The sequence below is a fragment of the Pseudorca crassidens genome, chromosome 9 (assembly GCF_039906515.1).
Source record: "Pseudorca crassidens isolate mPseCra1 chromosome 9, mPseCra1.hap1, whole genome shotgun sequence".
In the NCBI taxonomy this organism is placed as follows: domain Eukaryota; kingdom Metazoa; phylum Chordata; class Mammalia; order Artiodactyla; family Delphinidae; genus Pseudorca; species Pseudorca crassidens.
Genome location: NC_090304.1, coordinates 99645771 through 99662335, shown reverse-complemented (window position 1 = coordinate 99662335; position 16565 = coordinate 99645771).

The following is a 16565-nucleotide window of genomic DNA, read 5'->3' as shown; positions in this document are numbered from 1 at the left end:
ACCTTTATTATGGGGCTTCCCTGGTGGCGCAGTGGTTGAGAGTCCGCCTGCCGTTGCAGGGGACACGGGTTCGTTCCCCGGTCCGGGAAGATCTCACATGCCACGGAGCGAGCCATGGCCGCTGAGCCTGTGCGCCCGGAGCCTGTGCTCCACAGTGGGAGAGGCCACAGCAGTGAGAGGCCCAAAAAACCTTTATTATGGTAAAATAATTGAACCCTACAACATTGCTTGCTGTATTTGATTTGATTATGACTCAGGGATGCGTGACTGATTCAAGCTACATCCTAGTTTTGTTTCATATGCTTGTGGTTGATGGTATTATTTTTAAAAATATCTATTTGCTGTCACCTTTGACTTTTGGTTCAATAGTGATTTATTAATTTACTGGTCAAATTTCATTATAAAAACTTAACGTAATTTTCTTCCACCTTCCCTTATTTTATTGAAATAAATATAGTTGGAATTGACTTAAGAGGCCTCTGACTGATTTGGAAATAACTTTTTTTATTAGTGGCATTTTTCTTTAATTAATTTATTAATTGAAGTATCGTTGATTTACAATGTTGTGTTAGTTTCAGGCATACAGCAAAGTGATTCAGTTGTGTATATATATATATATGTATTCTTTTCCAGATTTTTTTCCCATATAGGTTCTTACAAAATATTGAATATAGTTTCCTGTGCTACACAGTAGGTCCTTGTTGTTGGTCTATTTTATATATAGTAGAGTGTATATGTTACTCCCAAACTCCTAATTTATCCCTCCCCACCACCATTCCCCTTTGGTAACCATAAGTTTGTTTTCCTTTTTCTTTTTTTTTTTTTCTTTTGGCCGCACCACATGGCTTGTGGGATCTTAGTTCCCCGATCAGGCATTAAACCCTGGCCCTGGCAGTGAAAACACCGAGTCCTAACCACTGGACCCCCAGGGAATTCCCCATAAATTTGTTTTCTAAGTCTGTGAGTCTATTTCTGTTTTGTAAATAAGTTCATTAGTGTCATTTTTGTAGATTCCATGTATAAGTGATATCATATGATATTTGTCTTTCTCTGTCTGACTTACTTCACTTAGTATGATAATCTCTAGGCCCATCCATGTTGCTGCAAATGGCATTAATTCATTCTTTTTTGTGGTTGAGTAATGTTCCATTGTATATATGTACCACATATTCTTTTTTGTGTGTGTGTTTGTGTGTTACGCGGGCCTCTCACTGTTGTGGCCTCTCCCGTTGCGGAGCACAGGCTCCGGACGCGCAGGCTCAGCGGCCATGGCTCACGGGCCCAGCCGCTCCGCGGCATGTGGGATCTGCCTGGACCAGGGCACAAACCCGTGTCCCTTGCATCGGCAGGCGGACTCTCAACCACTGCGCCACCAGGGAAGCCCTACCACATCTCCTTTATCCATTCCTCTGTGATGGACATTTTGGTTGCTTCCATGTTTTGGCCATTGTAAATAGCCTTTGAGATCGTATTTCGTGACTTTTAATGCTGGTTACATAGATATTCATTTTATTATAATTCATTAAGCTATACATTTATGTATGTGTAGAATATCACACTATTAAAAAATCTTCAAAGAAGAGTAAAGGAAGGAATGGTTGGGAATTATGTTCATATTAACACAGCATTGAAACCACAAATAGATTTGAGTTACTGTATTCAAAGAGGCAAGAATTCTTCAATACCAGTTGTCTCATTAATGACAGGAAACGTGGAGCATTGGAAAATATCTTTAGTACTCAGTTTTACCATTTTTAAAACAATGAGTAACAGGTTTTTGTTTGTTCGTTTGTTCGTTTGTTTTGGCTGCGTTGGATCTTCGTTGCTGCGCGTGGGCTTTCTCTAGTTGTGGCGAGCGGGGGCTACTCTTCGTTGTGGTGTGTGGGCTTCTGACTGTGGTGGCTTCTCTTGTTGCAGAGCCGGGCTCTAGGCATGCGGGCTTCAGTAGTTGTGGCACATGGGCTTAGTTGCTCCGCGGCATGTAGGATCTTCCCGGACCAGGGCTCAAACCCGTGTCCCCTGCATTGGCAGGCGGATTCTTAACCACTGTGCCACCAGGGAAGTCCAAGTTTACCATTTTTTTTCTGCTTTTTATTAGAGTTAGATTTTTAAAAAAACTTTTTTGACAGCAGGGACCTTGTGAGTATACAACAGGACCTCAATGTTACTTGAAGAAATGAAAGCAAGGTTGCTGAAAGCGTTGATGTTATTCTGTCCAGCATATTATACAGTTAACATCAGAGCAACTGCAAACAAACTCCACGCAGAAGGATTTACTCCTCATAGCAGCTAACAGGATATGTTATATAATCAGAGCTAAGTCATTCACACTTTTTGACTGTCTCATTACTGGTCTGTGGAAATCGTTGCTATGGTTCTTCAGACTCTTCAAGCATTTTCTGCATTATCCAGAAAAGAGTTTATTCTGCTTGTCTGAAAATGAGTGGTTTGTGTGAGTCAGGAATCCACCAATCCAGCAGCTACTTGCAGAGACTAGTCACGCACAGAGGATGGAATACCCTGAACTTGATTTTCCTCCTTCCTCTTCTGGAATGGCTGTCCTGATTATTCTTACTCAGAGTCACTAAAGGCTGGAATAATAAACACAGGTGGCAGTCAGGGTCCAATCAGGAGACAGAAGCCACAGCAGTTTTTGTTTGTTTGTTTGTTTGTTTTTGCGGTACACGGGCCTCTCCCTGTTGTGGCCTCTCCCGTTGCGGAGCACAGGCTCCGGACGTGCAGGCTCAGCGGCCGTGGCTCACGGGTCTAGCCGCTCTGCGGCATGTGGGATCTTCCCGGACCGGGGCACGAACCCGTGTCCCCTACATCAGCAGGCAGACTCTCAACCACTGCGCCACCAGGGAAGCCCAACAGTTATTTTAATGGAAATAATTTAATATGAAGATTTATTGACTGAAAAGTAGCAAAGGGAGCCCAGGTATCCTGGGAATAGTAGCTACAGGAAACAATTACCCGCCCCCCTATTTCTAGGGGAACACAGAGAAGAATTTGTAACGATCAACATTTAGAAGCTGGAAGAAAGGGGCCAGTGCTGGGAAGAGGAGGAAATTCCAAGCTGATGAGTGCTGGTGTCTTTAAGAGATGTGATGAAGCTGGTTCTGGGAGCACTAGGAAAACTGGCGCCAACTGCTGCTACTGAAACAGGCTGAGCTGCGGGGGTGAAGAAATATGTCAGGACGACTCTGAGAGGAAAGAGCAGGGGAGGAACAGTCCCTTTTCCTTTTCAAGCTGTGTAGTGTCCCTCTACCGCCCCCTACTGGCAGAGCCTAACAAGGAGTGACTGGCCAAGGAGAAATGAGGTTTGCAGAAGTTGCCCCCGTATGACAGCAGAGTGCATGAGTGCGTTCGAAGCGGAGAGACGGTGGTTTAATAAGCAGCACAGAGATACACTGTTCTGCAGAATTCTTAAGGACTATAGGGTGCATGCATATGAACAAAATAAAGCTGTAAAGTGCATTATTATTATGGTAATAATGATGATAATTTACATATGATTAACAACTTCCCGGGGTTTGCAAAGTGCTTTTGCATATGTCATCTGTTCAGAATCAAACTGGCAATCTGATGCTGAACTAACTAAAACACAAAGAAGAATGAGAAAAACACGTCAAAAAATGATCAAAATAGTAATAGGGTAGTTCTCAACCCAGGGTGGTTCTGTCCACCAGAGAACTTTTGGCAATGTCTGGAGACATTTTCTATTGTCATGACTTAGGGGAGTGCTACTGGCATCTAGTGGGTAAAGGCCAGGGACGCTGTTAAACATCCCACAATACACAGGACTGCCTCCACAACAAAAAATTATCCAGTTAAAAATGTCAGTAGTGCTGAGGTTGACAAACCCTGCGCTAGAGGAACAGCCCTTGGTCTGTGGCCACAAGGCACCCAAGTGCATGATTCTGTCTTTGTACCGACACTGCATGGCACTGACTTATCATTAGCTGTTAATGGTTCTGTCATCTCCTCACTATACCATAAGCTCTGAGAGACCAAGGACTAGTTGTGCCCATGACACCTAATAGATGCTCAGTATACATTGAGGAAAAGCCACAATGCCTTACACTTCAGCACTTGAATGGAGAGTAGATAAGTATAGCCCGTCAGGTCTTTTTCTAGAGATATGCTCATATGTGGCACATAACTAGGATGATTAAATAACTTATTATTAAAATCCAGAATACATTCAAGAATTTTAAAAAAGATGCTATTAATAAATAAAATAAGACAATAGGTATGGCCTGAAATTGTCTTGGATAGCCGGAAAGTGTGGTTACTCTTATAACTCTAACAAGTTAAAATGTCTGGTCCCTTCACTTATATGTTAAATTAGGAGCAGTAAATTAGGAATGAGGAGAGAAGGGCACTCTGAGGACAGAAAGAAAGGACAGTACCAGCAAGGAAAGGAACAGAAGTAATGTAAGAGATGTTCAAAAAGACCCAGAGCCACCTGGGGTCCTTTGGTGTAGGCAAGAAGCAACCACATAGCTGAAAACCCTGTGTGAGAATCACGGTATTAGAGCAAGCATGATTAATTTTCATAATGATTAATTTAAAAAAACTCATAAAATAGATCAGTTTAATAAATACTAGAAAGGTAAAAGTCAGGTAATATATTTTACAAAGATTTTTATCCAAAATATTAAAATGTTTAAAGTTTCAAGGGATAAGCTCTCAATAATTCAGAAAGATGTACTTATTTAGCATAACCAATCTTGAGAATTTTAGAGGACTGAAGCTGTGTAAATGCAGTTCAACAGGGAGATGTGCAGGGCACACTAACGCTGTTCTAGGAGAACTAGTCGAGTGCTGGGCGAGCCTGGAGGGAGGGAGGGGAGTTCTGCCTGCTGGGATCAGAAGCTTTAGGAACAAGATGATCCCATATAATGGCTCTTATGAATACAAATTAACAAATAATCAACGATTGCCTTTCTTCTTCTGTTTTGATTCCTTGGTTTTCTTTTCTAAAAATAATTTTAAAACATTTGTATTATGGCAATTTAAGAACATACAACAGTAGAGAGAAAGGTAGCCCTCGTCTAGCCTCAAAAATGATCAATCTGTGAGCAATCTTGTTTCTACACATACTGTTCTCTACTCCGACCAAATTATTTAAAAGTAAATCCCAGCTGTTATGAGGTTTCATCTGTAAGCATGTAAGGATGTCTCTTTTATTTTTAAAAAATATTTATTTATTTTGGCTGCGCCCAGTCTCAGTTGCAGCACGCGGGATCTTTGTTGCGGCACGCGGGCTTCTTAGTTGCAGCATGCGGACTCCTTAGTTGCGGCATGCATGTGGGATCTAGCTCCCTGACCAGGGATCTAACCCGGGGCCCCTGCATTGGGAGCGTGGAGTCTTACCCACTGCACCACCAGGGGAGTTCCCTAAGAGACAATTTTTAAATAATTGCAATAGCATTGTCACATCTGAAATAAAATTCACAACGACTCCTTAATATCATTTAATACTGAGTCAGTGTTCAGACTTCCCAGGCTGTCTTCTAGGTGTCTTTTTATAACTGGTGGGTTTGAATCAGGATCCAAACAAATTCTACAGTGATTTTTTAAAATAACAGCTTTATTGAGATACAATTCACATACCACACAATTCACCCCTTTAAAGCGCACAATGCAGTAGTTTTTAGTATATTTATAGAGCTGTGCAATCATCACAACTAATTCCAGAACATCTCTCCCAAAGCAGTCACTCCTCATTCCCTGCCATTTTCTCAGCCTTTGGCAACTTTCTGTCTCTATGGATCTGCACGTAAATGGAACCATACAATATGTGTTTATGTGTGTGTGTCTGGCTTTTTCCACATAGCATAATGTTTTCAAGGTTCATCCATGTTGTAGCATGTGTCAGTACTTCATTCCCTCTTTTTTGCTAAATAATATTTCCTGTATGAATATACTATATTTTATTTACCCATTCAACCATTGATAGCCATTTGTGTTGTTTCCACCTTTTCACTATTATGAATAATGCTGCTATGACCATTCATGTACAGTTTTTATGTGGACAGTTCTTTCTTTTTTTCCTATTCCCTTAGGCAGTTTTTTTTTTCCTTCCAGCTTTATTGAGATATAACTGACATATACAGCAGTGTAGGAGTTTAAGGTGTACAGCTTAATGATTTGACTTACATATATCATGAAATGATGACCACAGTAAGTTTAGTGAATACCCATCATCTCATATAAAGTTAAGGAAAGAGAAAAAGTTTTCTTTTCTTTGTGATGAGAACTCTTAGGACTTAATTTATTAACAACTTTCATATAGTAGTGTTAATTTTATTTATCATATTGTATATTACATCCCTAATACTTATTTATCTTATTACTGGAAGTTTGTACCTTTTGACCACCTTCATCTAATCCTGCCTCCCTCCACCCCCTGCCTCTGATAACCACGAATCTGATCTCTTTTTCCATGAGTCTGTGTATTTGTTTTTGAAGTATAATTGACCTACAACACTGTTAGTTCCTGTTACACAACATAGTGATTTAATATTTCCATACATTTCAAAGTGATCACCATGATAAGTCTAGTTACCATTGTGGAAGTTTGTTTTCAGTTCTCCTGGGTATATACCTAGGAGTGGAATTGCTGGAGCATACGGAAACTCTCTGTTGAACTTTTGAGGAACTTCCAGACTGTTTTCCAAAGTGACTGAGACATTTTACATTCCTACCAGTAATCTATGGGGGTTCCAATTTCTCTGTGTCCTTTCCAAAATTTACTATTGTCTGTCTTTTTTTGTGATAGCCATCCTTGTGGGTGTGAAGTTCTATCTCATTGCGGGTTCGATTTGCATTTTCCTGATGACTAATGATGTTGAGCATATTTTCATGCACTTGTGGCTATTTTTGTTGCACAGTGATTTTTCAAAATATTGCAAATGTATTTTAAATTTCAGATTAAAGAGTTGGTAGCTGAGCAGTCTCCAAAACTGATTTGTCTTTGATAAATTCCTTGCTTTCTGGTATAAAATGTTTCAGGCTCATCTTATACGTTTCTTGCCCCAACCTGGATTTAGCCATTTCTTCAAGGAGCTTTGGGTAGTTTTAGTTAAATGTTATTTAGAGACCACAATCTGGGCACTGAGGATGCTTATTGCTACTGGAATGGTAATTGTCTCCAGGTCATTTCAGTGGGAAAAGCTACTACTTTTTAATTTATTTTTCCAAGAGAAAAATACATTATAAGTGCATGCTTTTGTTTTCAATTCAAATTTAAGAATACAGGGTTTTAACTTATTTGATTTTACATTTATCTCTCTTTCTCTTGTGCTGAAAATCGTGGTTCCAATGATATTAACATAATTAATTATGCACTTTATCCTACACAATATATACTATGCTTTCAAAGTGGTTGTCCTGGTGTGGTAACTAACAATATGACTACTGAAACCAGTTTAAGATTTGTTTGCAGTTCTTTTTGTCATTAGGATATATCCTGTTGGTGTACACAGTCAAATGTATATTTTAAAGTAAGCTGAACTAATTCGTCTCTGTGTGGCATTTTTTAAAAAAGAAATTAATTTTTACTTTTGATTTAATTTTTAAGTGATTATGTAAATCACTTACATAGTTCCAAAGTCAAAACTATGAAGTCAGGTACATTTCGAGAAGTCTAACTTCTAACTGCATCCCCTCCACTCAGTTCCCTCTCAGCTCATATAAGCAATAATTTTTATTAGTTTTAGCTTAGCTTTCCTTTAAAAAAAAAAAAGATCATATTTATTTATTGTTTATTTATTTGTAACCCACCCCTTTTCTCAGATTAAAGGAATCTGTGTACTCTCTTCTGCACTTTGCTTTTTTTTTTTTCACTCAATAACATATCCTGGAGACCACCCTGTAGACATATGTAATGAGCTTTCTCATCATTCCTTTTCATGGTTGTATAATACCCCACCGTGTGCCCAACCAGCCCCTTATTGATAGATACTTGAATTGTTATAGATGTGCTGCAATGAATAGCTGTGACATTGTGATAAGAAATATGTATATTTATGGTCTTCATTATGGTTCCTGGCACAGAACTCCTAAAACCCTTGTAATTGCCTAAGGAATAAGAGTGATAGGAGCAGGATTTATTATAATATTTGGGTTGTGTCCTGGGTTCCCGACACAAGAGCTTATAAAACCCTTTTATAGTTTCTTGAGTGACAGGAGTCAGGGGAGCCTCTTCTGTTGTTCATTATAAGCCTCTTTCAATCATCCTTGAGTTTATGCTAATGAGGTGACTCTTGGTTGGGCCCTTAGATATCTTCAGGATATGAGGGCTGGTTACCAGAGGCACCATCCCTGTGATCAGAGGGTTGGCACTTTCAGCCCAACCCCCCCAGCCTCAGGAGAGGGAAGAGGAGCTGGGTATTGAGCTAATCACCAACACTCAATGACTTACTCAATCATGCCTCCATAGTGGAACTTCCATAAAATCCCCTAAATGATGGCGTTCACTGAGCTTCTGGGTTGGTGAACACAGCCATGTGCCAGGAGGGTGGCACAGCCCAACTCCATGGGGACTGAAGCTTCTGTGCTTGGGACTCTTCCAGACCTTGCCCTATGTGCCTCTCTATCTGGCTGTTCCTTTGCATCATTTATAACATCCTTTATAATAAACCAGTAATAGTAAAGTGTTTCCCTGAGTTCTGTGAGCCACTCTAGCAAATTAATTGAACCTGAGGAGGGGGTCATGGGAACCTCCAATTTGCAGTTAAATCAGACACAAGTTGTGGGTAACCTAGGGACCTACTACCTGTGATTGGCATCTGAAGTGGGAGCAGTCTTGAGGGACTGAGCCCTTAACCTGTGGAATCTATGCTAAGACCAGGTAGTTAGTGTCAGAAGTGAATTGCATTCCAGGACACCCAGTTGGTGTCTAGAGAGTTGGAGAATTGGTTGGTGTGGGGAAAAACGTCACACGTTTGTTGTCAGAAGTATTGTGAGTAAAAAACTGTTCATAATGTCAAATTATAATTTTTCCATTTACCTTTGGGTTAGATTCCTAAAAGTGGGATTGCTGGCTTAAAAGGTAAGTACCAATGTTATTTTGTTAGGTGTTGACAAATTCCCCTTCATAGAGGCTCTATGATCTTACATGCCCACCAGCAACATAAGAGAGTGCTTGTTTCCCTACAGCCTAGCCAACAAAGTGTATTGTGAAGTGCTTGGATTTTTGCCAATATGATCTATAAGAAATAGAATTTTAGAGCAGTTTTAATTTTGCATTTCCTTGTGACGTATTTCTTCTGTGTTTAAGAAAAATTTGCCTTTTTTTTTCCTTGCTGCTTTTTGGTGGCATAGTATTGATTTTTTTCTTCTTAGTTTTTAGAAGCTTTTTATATTTAGGAATTTTACCGTTTGTGATCTTAGTTGCAAATATTTTTTTCCCAGCTTGTCATTTATTTATTTTTTTGCCACAAGAGGCATTTATTTTTATGTAGTCAAATTTATCAATCTTCCTCCCTCTTATTTTTGAATTTTGAGTCACGATAAGGGAAGTTTATCCCACTCCCAAGTTATAGAACAATTAACCGATTTTTTTTCCTGGTATTTCTATGGTTTCATTTGTATATTTAAACCTTGCATCTATTTGAATTTCATTTTTGGTTTATGATGTGTTTATCAAGTTTTGCCTTTTTCGATACGGCTGCCCAATTAGTAAAATGTTGACCTTTTCCAACTGATTTGAGATACCATCTTTATCACATATAAAATTTTTATTTTATTACATCAGTATTAAAACATATGCTTCTAATTGCTACTGATTTTATTTTGAGATGAGGTGATAGAGTTCATTACAAGTCTTCAGTCTGACTGGGTCTTTCTGTGAGTCATTCTTCAGTAGCAGCCCCTTTCTGCCTTGTTAGCTTTAAAGTTAAAAATCTGTTTATCCAGTTATCAGGATATTCTCAGTAAGTAGACCCAGACTCAGGGGTCCCTATGCCATTGTCTAAAACTAGTGCAAAGAGAAAACAATGAATCTAAGGTGGAGGAGAAAAACATAAACATTTGTTAGGTACTTATCACATGTCTAATGCTGGACTAGACACTTTGCCTGTATTCTCTTATCTCATTTAGTCCTCACACTAATTCTGTGTGGTGGGAATTGTTATCCTCATTATACAGATGAGGAACCTGAAGATACAGGAAGTTATTCTATGACCAATACCAGCTAAACACAATTTAGGAATAAGGAATTAGGGAAAAGCAAAAGAAAGAGAGCATTCCCCTGTTTTAAAGAGTAATATTTAGGGAATTCCCTGGCAGTCCAGTCTCAATGCTGAGGGCCTGGGTTCAATCCCTGGTCAGGGAATTAAGATCTCACAAGCCGCGGCGCAGCCAAAATAATAAGAATAATAATAAAGAGTAATATTTAGTTATTGTCTCTAGCAAAGGGGGTAACTTAATTTGAAAATTTCATCTGGACATCTGAGACAGTCTCCCTCAAACCACTTTGGAAGGCACAGATTTTAGTATTTTTCTAATGGGACACAATTTTTATTTCACAAATTAGGGCCTGGTTCAAAAGAGGCATCCTGTCTTAATTAAAAATTGTGACCCATTGTTTCAGGGGATTGCAAAAGGCCTGACAGAATTATTTTTTATGATAAATGTCACTTCAAGGTGCTCTCACAAAGTTTAGTCTCTCTACAATTAGGCAAGATCGCTTTTTAAAAAATAAACTGTGAGGGCTTCCCTGGTGGCGCAGTGGTTGAGAGTCCGCCTGCCGATGCAGGGGGACGCGGGTTCGTGCCCCGGTCTGGGAAGATCCCACATGCCGCGGAGCGGCTGGGCCCGTGAGCCATGGCCGCTGAGCCTGCGCGTCCGGAGCCTGTGCTCCGCAACGAGAGAGGCCACAAGAGTGAGAGGCCCGCGTACCGCAAAAAAATTTTTAAAAATAAATAAATAATAAACTGTGAGGCATTTGGGGAGAATATAAGAAGTTGTTGTTGCCTTAGTTTTGGTTTGTTTCTGTCTGAAAATAAGATGTAGAGCAGAAAAGGTAGGGGAAAATTAGCATATTTGAACAGGTCTAGAGTAGTGATCTATGATGACAAATTTGCTCATGAATGCATTACAGGAAGGAAGAGCGCTTCTCTCTTAGAAGGTGTAACACTGTAAAAATAGAACTGCATTTCATCTAGATCAAAACCCCATTATAAATGTAGCAAATTACCATGACTTCAGCCAGGGGAAGTAACAGGAGATTATGTTGTTGGGTTAAATTAGTGACCTCATGAATGATCAGCAGTTCAAACCATCCTCTTCCTCTGTGGGGAGACTCTCTACTTGATGTGTGCTTAGTCTGTTGGCTAGTATTTTTCTCTCTGTTCTTTTTACCTAATGAGAGATGCTTGGAGCCAGAGAATTTTGGTTTGGTTTTTCTTGAGTCATTTGAGAGGAAGTAAAATAAGTATCTTTCTGACTTGATCTCCAAAAGGTAAAACTAAGAAGGATCATTAAATAGAGATTTCTTGGTTATTCTTTAACTCCATCTTCCAATGAGCAGAAAGAAGTAAGCGTGGAACGCTCTCTTAAGTTATATGTAAGGAATGAGACAAGATCCTACTTTGGTCTCTTTAGGAGGCAGGAGCCCAGGGTTCTAATCCTGTCTCACTAATCAGTTGTGTGGACTTTGATAGCTGACAAACCCTCTCTGGGCCTCCATTCCCTTTCTAAAATACAAAAGAATTGCTCAAAATCAGTGTTTCCCAAATTGTGTTTGTTAGAACAATAATATTCCATAAAACAACTGTGTTGTAGTTTAAAAGGTGCTCCATTTAGAAGCTAGAAATAATTTAAAACCCAATCCACCCAGCTTACATAACAACATAGGGATCTTTACCTCACTTAACAAGGAGTTCTGAAATACTCAGCAGCTTAACAAAGTCATCAAGGATTAGTTGTACTCTGTCTCTTTTCTATTGCATCCTCGCCACATTAGCTACGATTCCTTGTTGGGGAGAAAATAGCTGTGGCAGTTCTAAGCATCACTTCTTGTTATGGCAACATTATAGGGGAGGAAAGATGTTTTCATTCTGAGTGTCTCTTTTTATCATTAAGAGAAATCTTTCCCAGAAGCCCTGTAGGGACTTCCCCTCCTGTCTCAATGGCCAGCATTATTATTTTTTATTAATTTTTTTCAAGTATAGTTGATTTACAATGTTGTGTTAATTTCTGCTGTACAGCAAAGTGAATCAGTTATACATATATATATATATATATATATATATGCATTCTTTTTCATATTCTTTTCCATTATGGTTTATCACAGGATATTGAGTATAGTTCCCAGTGCTATACAGTAGGACCTTGTTGTTTATACATTTTGTATATAGTAGTTTGCATCTGCTAATCCCAAACTCCCAATCCATCCCTCCCCCACTCCCCTCCCCCTTGGCAACCACAAGTCTGTGCTCTATGTCTGTGAGTCTGTGTCTGTTTTGTAGATAAGTTCATTTGTATCATATTTTATATTCCACATATAAGTGATATCATATGGTATTTGTCTTTCTCTTTCTGACTTGTTTCACTTAGTATGATAATCTCTAGATCCATCCATGTAGCTGCAAATGGCATTATTTCATTTTTTATGGCTGAATAGTATTCCATTGTATATATATACCACATCTTCTTTATCTCAATGGCCAGCATTGTTTTATGTGCCTGAGCTGAAACTGACCACTGGCAAGGGGAGTGGAACCATGGCTGATTCAAACCAATCATGATTCTTCTTTATGGCTGGGGGGAGGCCTGCCTCCCCTGAAGCACAGGACTACACAGTGGGGGGTGGATACTAGAACAAAATCACAGATCTACTAGAAAGGAGGAAGCCATTGGCCAATGGTCATTGGGTGGGCAACCATCACAAATTGCTTTATGTGGTTAAGTGAGTTTGATCTTCGCTGGGTTAAACAAAGCCAAACAGATTCCTTTATAAGAAGACTTTTCAGAGCCTTTACTGTGCTAATGTGCATCATCTCTATGAGGGAGATATAACGTTCAACCTTTTCCAAACTTATTTGACCCCAGAAGACTTTTTTTTTTTTTTCACGGAGCATCCATTAACATTTCTAGGTCACCAGTGTTCCTCAAAATTTTAGGAAATGCTTGAGATGAACTCAAAGATCCCTCCTAATGATCATATTCTATGGTTATCTGTAAAACTAGATTCAGATTTGTTGAGATGCAAGAAATCTATACATACAGCTACTGTATTGGTTAGGGTTTCTGCAGCAAACAGGTGATACATTCACACTGGGCAATTTGAGGAGATTTAATAAGTGAACGCCTTCCAAAGCTTTGGGGGAACCACAAAAGACAGTGCAGGATCCCTCTAGGCTTGATGAAGTGAGGGAAGCAAGTAGATTCCCGAACTAGAGACAGAGAGAATTGCCTGATGGGAGATGTGACCTCCAGTCAGGGGACCCAGCCAGTTCCTAGCAATCTTGCACACACATCTTCTGCTGGCCTTCTGGGAATCCACATTCCCCAGCTGGAAGCCAGAGAGAGGGCAAGGCAGCCTGCTGATGTTTCCGAAGTGGCAATGTTCCAGGGCACCCGGCAGGTAGGAAAGGGGGGAGAGTGAGGAGGGGCAATTGAAAGATAATGAGCACAGCTACCCAACATCTCATTTTTTCCTAAATGTCCCCCTGGAGTCACCCTAGTATAACGGTTGGAGGGGCATAGCATTGAAGCCAGACAGACCCAGATCAGCATCTGGGCTCTCTCCTTACCTGGTTAAACGCTCTCGGTAGTCTCCTAAGCCATTTTGTAGAGTTTAGAGCAGCTCTTTTGTGTCAAATGTGCATTATAATACCTACTTTGCAAGAATGTTATGTTGATTAAATTAGATTACCTATACAAAGTGGCTCCTAATAGGTCCTTTCAAATGTCGTTTTTCTTTTACCTGTCTTCCCTCTGCTATTGGCCAAATATACATTGAGAAACTACCATAGGCTGGGCACCATGAGCTGACAATTTTTTGTCCACAGAACGCGTTTGGCCTGTGGATTGGGGTGTAGTTCTACATCAGGTAGGACTAGATGACTCATAAGGTCCTTCTACCTCCAGGAAAATATAATATTTCTAAATATTATTTCTAATTCAGCTTTAATGATAATATTTCAACTTCAGCTATGTTTTGAAAAATTTTGATTTGTGCTACGTCAGGGCACCCAAACCTGTTGGAATCACCTAGGGAGCTTTAAAAAAAAAAAAGCAGATTCCAAAGTTCTGCCTTTAGGTCTGCTGAGACCAATCTTTCAGGACAAACCTGGGAATCCCTGTTTTTGAAATCCTCTCAGGTAAATCTGACAATCAGGTAAGTTTGCTTACCTCTGTTTCACGTGGTGTCAATACTATAATGTTGGCATGTTCATTTGCCTCTTGAGTAAAAGGCCCTGGAACAGTGGAAACAGTTGCAGTGAACATCCCTGGGGAGGATTAACCTGCAAACAGAGACTCAAAGTAGCACAATACAGCAGTGTGGTTTGATCGACCACGGCAAGCACCATCGCTGAAGCAAAAGTGTTTTTCCTCTGGGTTGTTTTCAGTATAATAGCTTGGTGAATGATTTGTCTCAGCTGCTACAAAACTATAAACGACATGCCTCATCTTGATGTCTTTGTACATGAAAATCTCTTAGAAATCAGGACATCTGGCTCATTTCCCCTCTTCTAACTCCACCACTTCCCTTCTCTTCCAGAAAAATTCAGTCCTGAAGTCATTAGGCGGGGTCTAACAAAGTAGGCATCCACAGGGGGGGCTGGTGGAGGAGATGTGGAAGCCCGGAGAGGGGTGTCTGAGCCCCAGCCCTATGAGGTGGCAGTGCCCCTAGAAGGGCTGCCCAGCATGAAGCGTCCGAGCCTGAGTGGGTGAGGAGGGTTACCATCCAGTACTAAGTGTGTGGCCAGTGCTTCCAGACAGTGGGGGGGTCAGAGCCCATGTTTGGTGAGTAGAGCATCCACAAGGAGAGGTGGGGGGCTCAGAGTTGGGAGTCAGAACTCGAGCATGAAGAGAAGGACATCCTCAAGGAGAACAGGATAGTAGCAGAGATGGGAGATGCTCACATACAGGGGATTGAGCAAATCAGTGAATATGTTAAGGATAATGAAAGCTGGATTTCTCAGAAAAGGTAGTTACAAGTACAGAAAGGGGGAAAACTAGAATAAACACATGGTTTTCAATAGATAAATTTAAATATATCCATACATGGACATATATATATATACACTTGTATGTATGCATTCTCATATATTCCCTGGCTCTGTCTACTGAGATAACTTGAAAACAATGATGCCCCCAAAGCAATGAGTACACGTATTCCCTGGATTTTGGCTTCTAAATACCATTTTCCACTAAAAGGAACAAGGGATCCTTAGAGAAATGGCAGAAAAAGTTTTAGATGAGCCTGGAATATTTTGTACCAGAAAGCAAGCAAGTTCTCGAAGCTTGAGGACAAGAAGGACACAAAAGCCTGTTTCCACAGTTTGATCATCAAATTAGCAGCTGATTAATTTGACAGTAACAGAGTATAACCCAGTGACTAACATAGGATAGTAACAGATTGTAGCCTGTTTCATAACAGAGGAAACCATGAGTCCATACAGGTATCAAGCAATAAGTAACTTGAAAGTTTGATGAGGAACGGGATATTTACATAGTTTTGAAGCATCTCCCCACAAAATATTGACTTAGAAAGCAGAAAAGAGTAAGTTTACAATGGAGAAGTTATCAAGTGATCAAGGTGGATATCATCAATAACGGGATTGATAAAATGCAATGTGACAAACAAAACATCCCTGACGTGATAGTCCTGTCAAAGTTGCATATCCTGAATCCAACCACGAGGAACCATCAGACAAAGCCAAACTGAGGGACGGTCTACAAGATAACTAGCCTGTAATCTTCAAAAATGTCCAGCTCGTGAAAGGGAAGGCACTGTAGGCCAAACTGAATAGGATGAAAATGAAACATGTGATTCTGAACTGGATCCCCTGGGAGGTTTGGGACAATCGGAGATAGAGGGATGGAGTCTGAGGTCTGCAGTACAAAAAGTCAATGTTAATTTCCTGATTTTGGGGGTTGCGCTGTGGTTATAGAAGTGGGTGTCCTTGTTTGGAGGAAATACACACTAAAGCATTTGTGGGGTGACAGGACATCATGTCAACTTACAGTGGTTTAGAGGGAAAAGTGTTTCGTTCTATCCTTATGCCTTTCAGTAATTTTGTGATTGTTAAAAAAAAAATGGTATCATGAGAAAAAAATCAGCCTGGCTGGATCTGGCCCCTGTAACAAATTACAAACTCATAATTTTTATGTGTGTGGTAGAGCAATGGGGGTGGGGCAGGTGGTATTATTTTAGAATTAGTTTATTCAGGTCCAAAGAATGAGAAATGTCATAAATGTTAGGGGGGGGGAAGACATGTCACATGTCACTTTCACACGTGAAAGTGAAGGGAGGAAGTACGACTTGGAACAACCACTAGAAACACAAATACATATTCTACTCTTTATTAAATAATTTTTAA